Source organism: Protopterus annectens, chromosome 15.part0, assembly GCF_019279795.1.
Source record: "Protopterus annectens isolate FY-2018-M chromosome 15.part0, PAN1.0, whole genome shotgun sequence".
NCBI lineage: Eukaryota > Metazoa > Chordata > Ceratodontiformes > Protopteridae > Protopterus > Protopterus annectens.
The window spans coordinates 17,447,881-17,461,436 of record NC_056749.1 but is presented as its reverse complement, the minus strand read 5'-3'; the positions used below and the strand labels follow the sequence as shown (position 1 = coordinate 17,461,436).

The window sequence follows — 13,556 nt, the reverse complement described above, 5'->3', positions numbered from 1 at the left end:
AGCTGTGGCAAAACCAGCCCTAGACTTAGAATAGAGAGGAAGGTGATAATGCTTAGAGAAAGTATGCACTGAACTCCAAGTAGCTGCCTCCAAAATATCCTTAGTTGCCACCCCCCTCAGAAATGCTGTTGAAGTGGCAGTAGCCCTAGTGGAATGAGGCCTAATCCCAGCTGGAATCTCCTTGCCATGATGGGAATAACAAAATGTAATGCAACACCCAATCCATCTAGAAATAGTTTGTTTTGACACAGGCTTGCCCTGAGAACTCAAAGCAAAAGAAACAAACAACTGCTGAGACTGCCTAAAATCCTTAGTCCTGCTCAAATAATAACGCAATTGCCTGTGTACATCTAAAGTGTGCAAAATCTTTTCCCCTTTATTTTGGGGATCTGCATAAAAAGTAGGCAAATGAATAGTTTGGTTTAAAGCCACACTAGAAACCACCTTAGGCATAAAGGAAGGATTAGTACGTAAAGATACTCTATCCTTATGAAAAATCAAAAAAGGCTCCACTGCCATAAGGGCCTGCAACTCAGAAACCCTTCTTGCAGAAGTAATGGCCAACAAAAAAGCAGTCTTCCATGACAAGTATTTCAGTCTTCCATGACAAGTATTTCAATACAGTAGTAGCCGCAGGCTCAAAAGGTTGTAGAGTAAGTTTCTCCAACACAAAATTGAGATCCCAAGCAGGAGTAGGAGCTCTACGTGGGGGTCTTATATTCTTTGCCCCTCTAAGAAATTGCTTGAACAAAGGATGCGAAAACAGCGGTGGGTCACAATCATAGTGAGCTGAAATTGCTGCAGCATGAATCTTAATGGAAGAGAAAGACAAACCTTTGTCCAATAACTCAGTAAGATATTGAAGAGCCACACTCAAATTTGGCTCAGAAATCTCCAAATTGTTTGCTGCACTCCAAAACAAAAATCTCTTCCATTTTTCTGCGTACACTTTCCTTGTACTAGGTCTCCTGGCTTCCATAATCACATTTAACACTTGTTGAGGAAGTTGAGACCTGCTGTCTTTCAGAACAGAATATGCCAGGCTGTTAGATGAAGAGAGTGAAGCTTGACATTGAGCAGGTGACCGTCTCTCTGAGACAACAGGTGTGGAATCAAGGGTAAGGGCCATGGAGGCTTCTTTACCAGACTCCTCAGTAATGGGTACCAGTGCTGCCGAGGCCAATCTGGAGCTATTAAAATCATCCTTGGCTTGTCTTGTCTGACCTTTAGAAGCACCTTTGGAAGAAGAGGCAGAGGTGGAAAGCATACACATGAAGATTTTTCCAACTGAAAGAAAGAGCATCCACTTTCCAAGCTGTGTGATGAAACCTCTTTGTGCAAAACTTTGGCAGCTGGTGGTTTAGTGGAGAAGCGAACAGATCTATGTCTGGAGTTCCCCAGGACACTGTCAACTTTTGAAATACATGAAGATCCAGTTTCCACTCGTGGGGATCCATGATTTGTCTGCTTAACACATCTGCTAAGGAGTTCTGTGCTCCGGCAGAAACCTTGCCTGAAGAGTTAGTTGCAAGCTGAGCGCAGTCTCCCATAAAATCATTGCTTGCCTGCACAATGGGTAAGAATGTGTTCCCCCTTGTTTGTTGATGTACCACATGACAGTTGTGTTGTCTGTTAGAACCAACACCTGCCCTGGAAGAAGTAACTCCTTGAAAGCCATTAATGCAAACTGGACTGCTAACATCTCCTTCATGTTGATATGTAGATGCTGTAGTCTGGCAGGCCACTTGTCTTGTATCCACTTTCCATTTAGATGAGCTCCCCAAGCAATGTCTGAGGCATCTGTCGTTAGAATCTGACTCGCCTCTGGCCGGGTCACAGAGAGTCCCTTGTTTAGGTGACATTCCTGAGCCCACCACCAAAATTCCTTTTGAATGCAAGGTATTATTTGAATGAGTGTCCAAATCCTGGCAGTGCTGTGTCCATACATTTTTGAGATACCATTGTAGCTTCCTCATATGCAGTTTGGCATTGGGAAGCACCAGAATACAAGATGCCATGAACCCTAAGGCTTGAAGGACTGTCCTTGCAGTCAGCCCGGACTGAAGAGATAGTTGATGGAAGTAACTGGAAAGATTCTTTTGTTTGTCCGGGGTTAAAAAGGCCATCTGGGCTGCTGTATTCAGTCTCACACCCAGAAAGCACATGTCTTGAGAGGGTACTAGACTGGACTTTATTTCGTTCACAGAATACCCTAGGCATCTTAGCACTGCTATGACATATTCCAAATGCTGTAGAAGGTCTTCCTTTTCTTGAGCCAGAATCAGGCAATCGTCCAAGTAAGGATAGATTTGAATTCCTTTTAGCCTGAAGTAAGCTATCACTGGAGCCAGAACCTTTGTGAATACTCTGGGCAGTAGATAAGCCAAAGGGCAATGCAGAGAACTGATAATGAGAATTTCCAGCTCAACGCAGATACTTTCTGCAACTTAGTCTTATAGGCACATGAAGGTAAGCTTCCTTGAGATCTAAAGTTACCATCCAGTGATCTTTGCCCAGCAGAGGTAAAAGCTGTTGTAACGTCAACATTTTGAACTTGGGAATGTCCAGATAAGTGTTGAGGATAGATAAATCCAAAATTGGTCTCCACGTGTTCCCCTTCTTTGGTACTAGGAACAGGCGAGAATAAAATCCTAGGCCCCTTTCTGGCACCGGAACCGGCTGAATGGCCCCTATTTGGAGTAACAGAGAAATTTGCTTGTGAGCCTCTTGTCTTTGTAGAGGAGGAATGTCTGGCATGCCTTTGAAAGGAGGCAAGGTATGGAAATAAAACCTGTAACCGTGGTGAATGATATCCAGAACCCATCTGTCTTGGGTAATTAAATCCCAATTTTCTTTGAAAAGAGACAGCCTTCCTCCCAACGGTGCTGCCAGGCGAGAATGAACTGGCAGCTGAAAAGGCAGGTCATTGGGTCTGCTTACGAAAGGACTGACCCCTGCCCTCACCAGAAGTCTGAGCAGGGGAACTCCTGTCCTAGGCCTAAAAGAACCCTGAGCTCTGCCCCTACCACGCCTAGACCTACCCCTAGACTGGGAATCATAAGCAGGATAAGTCCATCCCTTAGCAGGCCAATTTCTACTAAACTTGGAGGCTGCACCTGCAAAAATCTTTAACAGTTTGCATAGACTTAGCCTTGTCCTCCATTTTCTTCAAAACTGCTTCTACAGGCGAACCAAACAACACATCAGACTGTAAAGGAGCATCCAAAATCCGTGTCTTAACATGCTCAGCTAAATTCTGATCTCTCAACCAGGCGTGCCTACGAAGAACAGAACCAGTGGCAGCCACCCTGGAGGAGGCCTGCACAGCATCAAAACCACATTGTAAGGAATGTTTACCCACCTGTTCAGACACATGAACTAAATCCTGCAACTCTTTACACTCAATACCTTCCGCCAGAGCATCCACCTTAGATTTCAACTGTGAAAGAAGATAATTCTGATATTTTAACATGTGAAACTGACAATTCAACGCCCTCATGGCTAAAGTGGAAGAAGTATACACTTTCTTTCCCCATCTATCCAAAGCCCTTGCCTCTATCAGGAGGGACAGGATTTTTAACAACTGAGGCCTTCACACCTTTAGGCCCCTGAGAGACAGTTTCCGGGTCTGCCCTAGGACTCTTAAAAAGATACTTATGAGCTTCAGGCACCCTATAATACCTATCCGGTTTAACTGGGGCAGGAGGCAAAGAATCAGGATTCAGGGAAGCCTCTGCAAAACATCTTCCACCACATTCAAAACAGGAGGTATAGCTAAAGGCCTATGCTGGGGTAAAAACAAGAATTCCCTAAGCCTTTTCCTGGAATCAGAGAAATCTTGACCTTCCCATTTAAAATGCTCCCTCATGGAATGCAGAGTCTCTGAAAATGAAAAATCCTCAGGAGGAGAAGCTGAAGGAGTAGAATCATCCACATCAGAATCAGAATAAGGAGGGTACTCCTGCAAGTCTTCAGTCAAGACTCAGAAGCCTCGAGCATTGCTCAAAACTCTCAAACTCAGGTTCCACCCTAGGCCTCTTATCAGGAGGGGCATAGAACCCTTATCATAGTAATCAAATCCTCTGCCATTTTAAGCATATGTTTCTTAGGCAAAGACCCTGAAGCACTAGGAGAAACCCCCACTGAAGCAAAACTTGGCCTGCCCTCAAAGAAGCCTTGGAAACAGAAGGGAGGCTCTAACCACCTTAGGAAGAGAGGGAAGAACAGCCACCTGAGAAGCCCCTCAGCCTGGCCTACTTTCTGAGAGGATACATCCTGTAACAGTAAAGTCTCTCCTGAGACTCCAAAGAAACACCTGGCAAAACCTCCGCTCCACTGAGCTCTAAAGAACCGACATCTGGGACTGTCGGTTCTTCCACTCTAGGCTTTGCTGCTTTGTCCTTGCGTTTTTAGCGAAGCCGCCGGAGCATCCGGCGGCATTTTATAATTACGCTTCCCAAACACTAACCTGGCACAGTCTAACCTTCTCTTAATAGTGCGTTTGTTAAATCTAGCACAAGAGCGCATCCAACAACGCGTGCTCAGGCCCTAAACAAGGTATACACAAAGTATGGTAATCCCTATGAGGTATCTGTTTCCCACAAGAAATACAGTTATTCACTTTTTCTGACATCCGGTTAAATACTGAGGCAAGAAAAACCAAAATATTCCCCAACGGGTACTTAGCCAACTTTGATTCGGTCTGAAACTCTGGCTTCAGAAACTTTCAGAACGCCAACCTGCACTCGCAAAATTGCTTCTGCATCGGACCATGCGGCAAAAAAGACTGAGGATATGACGTCGGTCATGCGCATTAGTACCCTGACGTACTGACGTCAGTCTAATGCGCCCTGACCGACGTCAGCCATATACTTTGGTATTCGGGCCGACTGGACAGCGGACTACCCAATAGTTAGGACTGCAGCAATGTGGAATGAAGAACATCAATAGTTGCGAAAGACGTCAGTTTGTGTCGAGATTCGGTAGTGCGAAGGACATACTCTGAAGCTGGTGCCTGCTCAGCGGCTCTGGACCCATCCAAGGTAGAGACTACAGCAGGATCCTTGGTTCAAAGTTTTGTGACATACCGCACTCCGAAAGGGTCTCTATAGCGGCCTGCGAATCAACAGAAGCGGGCATCAGGGGCTGCGAAAGCAACTCACTGAGGACTGGAGAACTGACTACTAGCTTAATGGAAGCGTCGTCGGTAGGTATGGACCTGTGCGGTAAGTTATTTTCGGAAGATCTGCTGTCAGATGGCTTACCAAAGCCATATCAGAGTTACTGTAAGCGAAATATCTGGCTACAATAAGGGCCCCGACGTCAGATAGTTCTGTCGTTGAACAAAGCACAGAAGTGAAAAGGGACGTCGCTGTCTGGGACTAAAGTGACGCAGTAAGAGTGGAAGTCTCGGTGCGGTATTTGCTTTCCACAGGCAAGACAATTAACGGACATTGGTTATTGCAAGAAAAAAGGATCCCCAACGGGGTACTTGGCTTTAGACAACTTCGAACTTCAATGTGGTAGACAAAACTCAGGTAGTGGCCGACCACACTACTAACCTGACGTCACTCAAGTGACAGCGACAGACACAAATACTAAGTCTCTGGTATTCTGGCCGGCCAAGGGCTACCTTGGCAGGGTAACCCAAATGTGATGACTGCAACGAATGACGTCTCTGAAAACAATACCCATGATGCTGGGACTGCAGCAGTGATGTCTACAGCTAAAGCCGTCAAGGAACCAGCATTAGGACTCAAAATTGGTCCATACAACCTTATCTTTTACAATACCCTTGGTTAAAGACAAAGGGTGGGAAAGGTGTACAAAGATCCACACGCAGAGATGGTGACTGCACCCTTTGTCTCCAAGTCTTTGAGATTCAGAAGATGGGGAGAAACTGCATCAAATTACTTCGGGGGCAGAAAGTTTTGGAGTCCATCCTCCCTACATGGCAGACCATAAAAGCAGCCTCCCTACAAGGCAGACCATAAAAGCATCCCCTATGAACCACCAGTCCCTGACCTAGCTTGTCCACAATCATTTTAAACTGATGGGACATGGGTAGCCAAGGCCAACTGTACACTGGCAAGTCTTGGACAAGCTGGACCAGACGGTTATGTATCAAGGACTCTGGCATCAACTCCAGAGTTCAGTGTTTAAACCACAGATATTTACATTACTGGACCTGTGGCAGGAGATCAGACCAAGTTAACATGAAGTCTTTAAAAGACAGTCCGCTTCCCTAAATTAATTCCAATGCATCCGGTCAGTCTTTTTTTTTAACTGAAGTAGAACTCAGGGGATTGATTTATAGCATTAAGGAATTCTGGAGGACCAAAGTAGGAGCCTATAAACAGAAAATGAATGTCTAAAACAATTACCATCACCTGGAGGGGCATGGTACTGCTATCAAATACCCAAGCACTCCATACAGAGACTTGGTCATGTGCCCAAGTGCTTCCCTCAGTTGGGCACTCTTCTGGACCCAGAAATGCTGGCTGTTCCAGGGCACAAATTCCTAAAGGGCTCCCACAACAATTAGGTAGTCACGATCAGAGGGACTGGCTCCTACCAAGTATCTAAGGGGCTTCCAATCATCTAGGAAAAACAGTGAACATGATGCTCTGCATCCCCAATAAGGCAAATACTATTGCCTCTGACTTCTCAACCATCAATTTACACAGCCAAAGGTACATCCATCCTGCAAGGGACCCAATAGTGTGCTGATCACTTCTACACAAAACAATGAACACTACCCCTACCATAGCACAGTATTTTACACGCATGCAAAAGGGGTCTGCAGTCTGTAAAACATCTAGGAATAAAAGCAGATAGTCAGCCATTTGCCCCTGGCAATTCCTACGGGAAAAAACACTGCAGTGGTGAAATCCAATAGGTAAGCAACACTGGCGATGGTGTACAATGAACACCTGAAGACTTCTGAAACATCTGCACAACCCAAAAGATTGTGCACCCGAGGTAAAAATGTTACCCAACACTGCTGTCAAGAGAAGTTGCCCTGGCCACCTGGTCTTCACCCATGTGCCCCCCCCCCCCCACACACACACACACACTTTGCACCCTGAAGTATCTTCTATTCCTTCTGACTACCTGCTTAATCTCCGCAAAGAACTCAGTACTATTGCAGGCAGTCAGGCTGCTCACCCACTGCAGAACAACATGTACGCTTCAATTTATAAAATGTCACCAAGTACCTTGGGTCTAGAAAGCGAGAGTAGCCACAGCACTCTCAGAAAACCTCCCGGGGGATGGCGGCACTACAGCACCACTAATTTCCTTTAAAAATTTACCCTAGGAATGCAGGAAAACTACCTCAAACTCCTACTCCAACTGGAAAAGCCTTTCCTTCAATCCTGGTGAGGTGCTTTGTCTTGAAGGGATTGAAAGTACAGTTGTGTACATTTACCATAAATGTAGATGTTAGTGTTCTCACTGCTGCAGTCTTCACCACTGGGTTACCCATGCTGTGGTAGCCTGTTGATCTGAATAAAGGAATCAAGGTTTTGTGCATCGGCTGCTGTCGCTTGCTGGGTGACGTCAGCTTGTCCAAGCTATAAAAGGAGAGCAGGCGACACCTGTTTTTCTTGCCTTAACCAACCAAAAGTCCAATTTTATTAGTAGTCGTGGAGTAAGAAACCCCCATAGAAATGTGTTTAAGTACAGCAGATATCAGGAAGGAGGGAGGGGGGACTACAGCAGTAAGAACATTAACATCTACATTTATGTAGAAGTGTACACAACTGTACTATGTTAGTTTCTCACTGCTGCAGTCTTCACCATTGGGATGATGATGAAACCTATGACAAACTTGAGATTGGTGAAGCATACCTTGCAGAATTGCAGAGGCAAACCCAGCCATAGCTTTTGAGAATAGATTCAGATGGTAATGCTTGCTGAAGGTGTGGACTGAAGTCCATGTGGCAGCTTGCAGGATGTCCTTGGTGGGTACCCTTCAAGGAATCCTGTGGAAGTAGAGGTCGCATTAGTGGAATGGGTTCTGATGGTCCTAGCGGGTGGTTTTCCATGCAAGTAGCAAAATTGGATGCAGAGTGCTATCCATTTGGAAATGGTCTGTTTGGATATTTGTTTCCCCTGTGCCTGTTTTAAAGCTGACAAAGAGCTGTTCAGTTTTCCTGAATGTCTCTGTACAATCCAGATAGAATCGGAGTTGCATGTGCACATCCAAAGAATGCAATATCCTTTCCCCCTTGAGGGTTAGGAAGAAGGTGGGCAGACGAATGGCCTGGCTGAGGGTAACATCCAAAACCACCTTTGGCATGGAGGGGTTGGTTCTCAGGGAGACCGTCTGCATGGAAGATAAATGGCTCAATGGTCATTAAAGCTTGAAGCTCTGACACTCCTGGCAGAAGTGACAGCCAGGAGAAAGGCAGTCTTCCAAGAGAGGTACTTTAATTCTGAGGATGCTGCAGGCTCGAAGGGGGGCAGAGTAAGCTATCTTCTGGGAGGCCTGATAGAGGCTCCTCTAAGGAATTGTTTATGTGGGAGAACAATGGCTGTTCTGTATCGAAGTGTGCAGAGATGGCAGACGCATGGATCTTTATGGAGGAGAAGAGACACTTAAAGCTCAGCCAGATCCAGAATAAGAGGAATGGAGGGCAGATTAATGTCTGCCCCCTTGGACTGGCTCCAGGAACAGAATCTTTTCAATTTTCCAGTGTAAGATTTTCTGGGGCTGGGCCTTCTGGCTTCGGTGAGGTCAAGGACATGCTTGCTTAGCATACAATTGTTGGTTATGGTAGAATAAGCCATGTTGAGAGCTTGCGTGTCTGAAGGTCTGGGTGCAGCACTGCCCTGCCCCCCCCCCCCCCCCCCAGGACTGCAAGTGAGGTACTGGAGGAGGCTGCCAGGGGGGGCTGGAGAGAAGCTGTGCAGCAGTGGGTACCAATGCAGTCTGGGGCAACTAGTATTGCCTTTGGGTTTTCCACCCTTATCTTAACTAATTGCATCCGAGTGACGTCTCCACGTGCATCTGCAGTTACCTCCTACTGTGCTCTTCTAGGTGTCAAATATTGCTTGTTCATGTTTGCATTAATTCCAAAAAGTACAGTTTTGTACCTACCATAAATGTAGATGTCCGATAGGAATGCATCTGCAGTCCTTACAAATGGGTTGTCCTGTCGTCAGGCAGCCCTTCGGTCGGCCGGATTCCAAAGTCTGGGTCTGGCTTCGGCTGGTGTCGCACTTCACCCGACGTCATAGCTGCAGTTTTTCGGGTATAAAGGTATAAGCCGACGCCACTTTCCTAAGTGTTTCTTGCCCCAGATGCTAGATGCCCTCTTGGATGGCTAAATTTGGATAAATGCCAAAGTTTCCAAATAGTAGAAAGCAAACACATAAAATAAGCATGTATGTACATATATACAAACAAATACACCATAATAGATCCCCCCCCAAGCTAGCTGAAGGATGGCAAATACCCTAGGAGTACCTCAGAGGGGAAGGTGGGTGGGTAATCCTGACTGCAGATGCATTCCTATCGGACATCTACATTTATGGTAGGTACAAAACTGTACTATGTCCTTCAAGGATGCATCTGCAGTCCTTACAAATGGGTAGAATACCATAGCTAAACTAGGGGAGGAGGAAAAGAGTAGAGATTATGGTGTAGTTAGGATCCCTTGCAAAACAGCAGTGGCAAAACCTGCTCGGGATCTAGAGTATAAAGGTAAATTGTAATGCTTGGCAAATGTATGCACGGAGGTCCAAGTAGCAGCCTCTATAATGTCCTTGGTAGTCGTAAGAAAGCTGTGGTAGTGGCTGTAGCCCTTGTGGAGTGAGGCCTGATGTTCTCTGGAGTTTTCTTTCCATGATAGGAGTAACAAAATCTAATGCAATTTCCTATCCATTTGGAGATTGTCTGTTTTGAAATTGGTTTTCCTTCCTTTCCTGTTGCATATGCTACTAGAAGCTGGTCAGTTTTTCTATTGGATTTGGTCCTGTCGAGGTAGTAGCGTAATTGCCCATGTACATCCAAGGTATGCAAGAGTCTTTCTCCCCTGTTCTGTGGGTTGGGGAAGAATGTAGGTAGGTGGATAGCCTGATTTAAAGAGACTCTGGATACCACCTTAGGCATAAATGTAGGATTTGTTCTCTTGGACACTATCTTGATGGAAGATCAGGAAGGGTTGCACTGCCATTAATGCCTGTAGTTCAGAGACCCTTCTTGCTGAAGTTATTGCCAGCAGGAAAGCAGTCTTCCAGGATAAGTACTGTAATTCTGCTGTTGCTGCTGGTTCGAAAGGGGGAAGTGTCAATTTTTCTAGCACAAAGTTCAAGTCCCATGCTGGCAATGGAGGTTTCCTGGGAGGTTTTACATTTTTAATTCCTCTCAGAAACTGCCTGAGCAGAGGATGAGAGAAGACAGGAGGATCCAAGCTGTATTCTGCTGAAATAGCTGATGCATGTATCTTGATGGAAGAACAGGACAGGCCTGTATGGAAGAGCTCTGCCAAGTACTCCAGGATGTTGGCTATGTTCCAGTGTCACATCTTTCCCCTTTGCAGTACTCCAAATGAGATATCTTTTCCATTTTGCTGCATAATTCTTTCTTGTTGAAGGTCTACGAGCCTCCAGGATTATGTCTTTAACCCTTTGGGATAAATTTGGGTTAATTGCTCTTATGTAATGTTCCAGGCAGTTAAGCTGCAGAGTTTTCAGGTTTGGATGCAGGATGTTGTAGTTGTTGTGTTAACAGTAATGGGATCAGGGGTAGTGCCCATATTTGTTCCCGAGACATGCTCCTCAGCAATGGGTACCAATGTTGTCTTGGCCAGTCTGGAGCTATCAGAATGATCCTCGGACGTTCCTCTTTGATCTTCAGAAGCACCTTGTGCATCAAAGGAAGTGGTGGGAATGCGTATGCTGTCAGGTTTTTTCAACTGAAAGATAGGGAGTCCACCTTCCAAGCAAGTGGGTGGTACGTCCTTGTGCAGAATTTCTTTAGCTGGTGATTGAGTGGGGATGCAAACAGGTCTATTTGTGGTAATCCCCATTCTCTTGTGATGGCTTTGAAGATGTCCGGATGCAGCATCCATTCGTGGGCATCTGTGGTAGTTCTGCTTAATATGTCTGCTAGAATGTTTTCTTTCCCCGGTACAAAAATTGCTTGTAACTGAATGCTGTAGCTCAGAGCCACATCCCATAGGTCCAGTGCCAGCCGGCATAGAGGATATGAATGTGTGCCTCCCTGTTTGTTGATGTACCACATAACTGTGGTGTTGTCTGTCCTTATCAACTGACCTTCTTGGAGAAAAGGTCTGAATGACTGGATTGCCAATTTTACTGCCAGCATTTCCTTTAGATTTATGTGTATGAAAATGGAACCTGTAACCTTGGTCTATAGTTTGCAAAATCCATTTTTCCCTTGTGATAGGCCTTGTATGCACTTGCCCAGCATGTGTGCCCCCCAACCGAGGTCTGAGGCATCTGTCGTGATGGTTTGGCTTGGTTGACTGTTGCAGAAGGGCAATCCTGTGTTTGATTGACAGGCCTGAGCCCACCATAGGAACTCTTGCTTCAGGCATGGGATTATTGGAATTTTGGTTTCTAGGCTGTGCTTGTGTTGGGACCACAAATTCTTTAGGTACCACTGTAGCTTTCTCATATGCAGTCTGGCATGAGGGACCAGAATTATGCAGGATGCCATGAAGCCTACGGCCTGTAGCACTTTTCTTGCAGTTAGATGGTTCTGCTTTGTTAATGCCAAGAAGTAGAGAGGTAGTTGCTCTTTCTTTTCTGCAGTTAGGAATGCCATTTGTTTTGATGTGTCCAGCTCTGCACCCAGAAAGGTTATTCTTTGGGATGGAATCAGCCTTGACTTTTTTATATTGACTGTATATCCCAGGGCTTGCAGCAGGTAAATGACTCTCTGTAAGTCTTCTGTTAGCTTGCTTTTGTTGTCCGCTTGTATCAGGCAGTCGTCCAGGTAGGGATAAATTTGGATCCCCTGAAGTCTGCAATGAGCAATTACTGATGCCAGGCATTTCGTGAACACTCTGCGCAGTAGATAAGCCAAAGGGCAATGCTGAGAATTGATAATGCTCTGATCCTGCAAGAAATCTGAGGTATCTTCTGCAAATTGGTCGTATGGGGACGTGCAGGTATGCCTCCTTGAGATCTAGAGTTACCAGCCAAGACTCCTTGCCCAGCATGGGAAGAAGCTGCTGTAGGGTCAGCATTTTGAATTTTGGAACAATGAGGAATGTGTTTAAAGCGGACAGGTCTAGAATAGGCCTCCATTTGTTTTCTTTTCTTGGTACCAGGAAGAGTCTGGAGTAAAATCCCTTTCCTTGCTCCATAGATGGTACCTTTTCCACAGCTCTTATTCTTAATAGTTGAGATATTTGCTTTAGAGCTTCTGCCCTTTGAGTAGGTGGTAGGTTTGGCATTCCTCTCTTTCCTGGTAGAGTATGAAAATGGAACCTGTAACCTTGGTCTATAGTTTGCAAAATCCATTTTTCCCTTGTGATGCAATGCCAGTTCTTTGAAAATAAGGTTAGCTTTCCGCCTAAGGGTGCTTCTAGTTGTTCTCTGGTAGGCGGTACCACCGCCAAGTCACTGTGATTGAGTTGTTGTAGTGGTGGTGGCTGCATCCGTGCCTCGCTGGTTGTTACCTTGCCACTGGCGTCCCCTGTAGGCACCCCTGGATTGGTTTCTGCCTCTAGAATGCCTATTCCTGCCTCTGTGTCTTAGAGGAGTCCGGAAAGGACCAATTCTTGGAGGGCCAGTTCCTGCTAAACCTTGGAGGTTGAACCTGTAAGAAATCTTTCACTGTTTGTACAGATTTTGCCTTCTCTTCCATCTTTTAGTACCTGCTGTGCAGGGGAACCAAATAAATTGACCTTGTCCATGGGTGCATCCAAAAGCTTTGATTTGACATGGTCTGGTAATGCCTGTTCTTTCAACCATGCATGTCTCCTGATAACTGTGCCAGTCATGGCTGATCTAAAGGAAGCCTCCAGTGCATCATAGCCACATTTTAAAGAATGGTTACTAACCTGCTGTATGTTATGTACCATTTCTTGAACATACTTTTTATCTAAAGATTCTTCAGAGGACAGCTTTTTAGTTAACTGGTCAAGCATAAACTCTTGATATTGAATCATATGAAATTGGCAGTTCAAAGCCCTAGCTGACAAAGTAGCAGAGGTGTAAACTTTTTTACCCCATCTCTAAGGACCTGGATTCCCTTTCAGAGGGGAGGGGGTTTTTAGTAGAAGTAGCTGCTACAGCTTTAGGGCCCTGGGAGATAGTCTCTGGATCTGCAAAAGTAGCCCTATCGGGCTTAGCAGGAGCCGGAGGTAATGAATCAGGAGCAGTGCAAGCATCATTAAATGAATCATCTACAACAGAGAGAACTGGAGGTATAGCTAGAGGCCTATGTTGTGGCAAATGTAGAAAGGTTCTAAGCCTTTTTCTGGAGTCTGAGAAATCTTGGCCCTGCCACTGAAATTGTTCCCTCATAGCATGCAAGGTTTCCCCAAAGGAAAATTCCTCAGGTGGAGAGGCAGAAG

General features: G+C 45.5%; 1 protein-coding gene across 4 annotated transcripts in view; it reads right to left on the bottom strand.

Annotated features, from left to right (window-relative positions):
* The window catches only part of LOC122789663 (KH-type splicing regulatory protein), a 441,911-nt gene that overhangs the window by 80,820 nt on the left and 347,535 nt on the right, over positions 1-13,556 (bottom strand). The gene's annotated exons all lie outside the window — the stretch shown is intronic.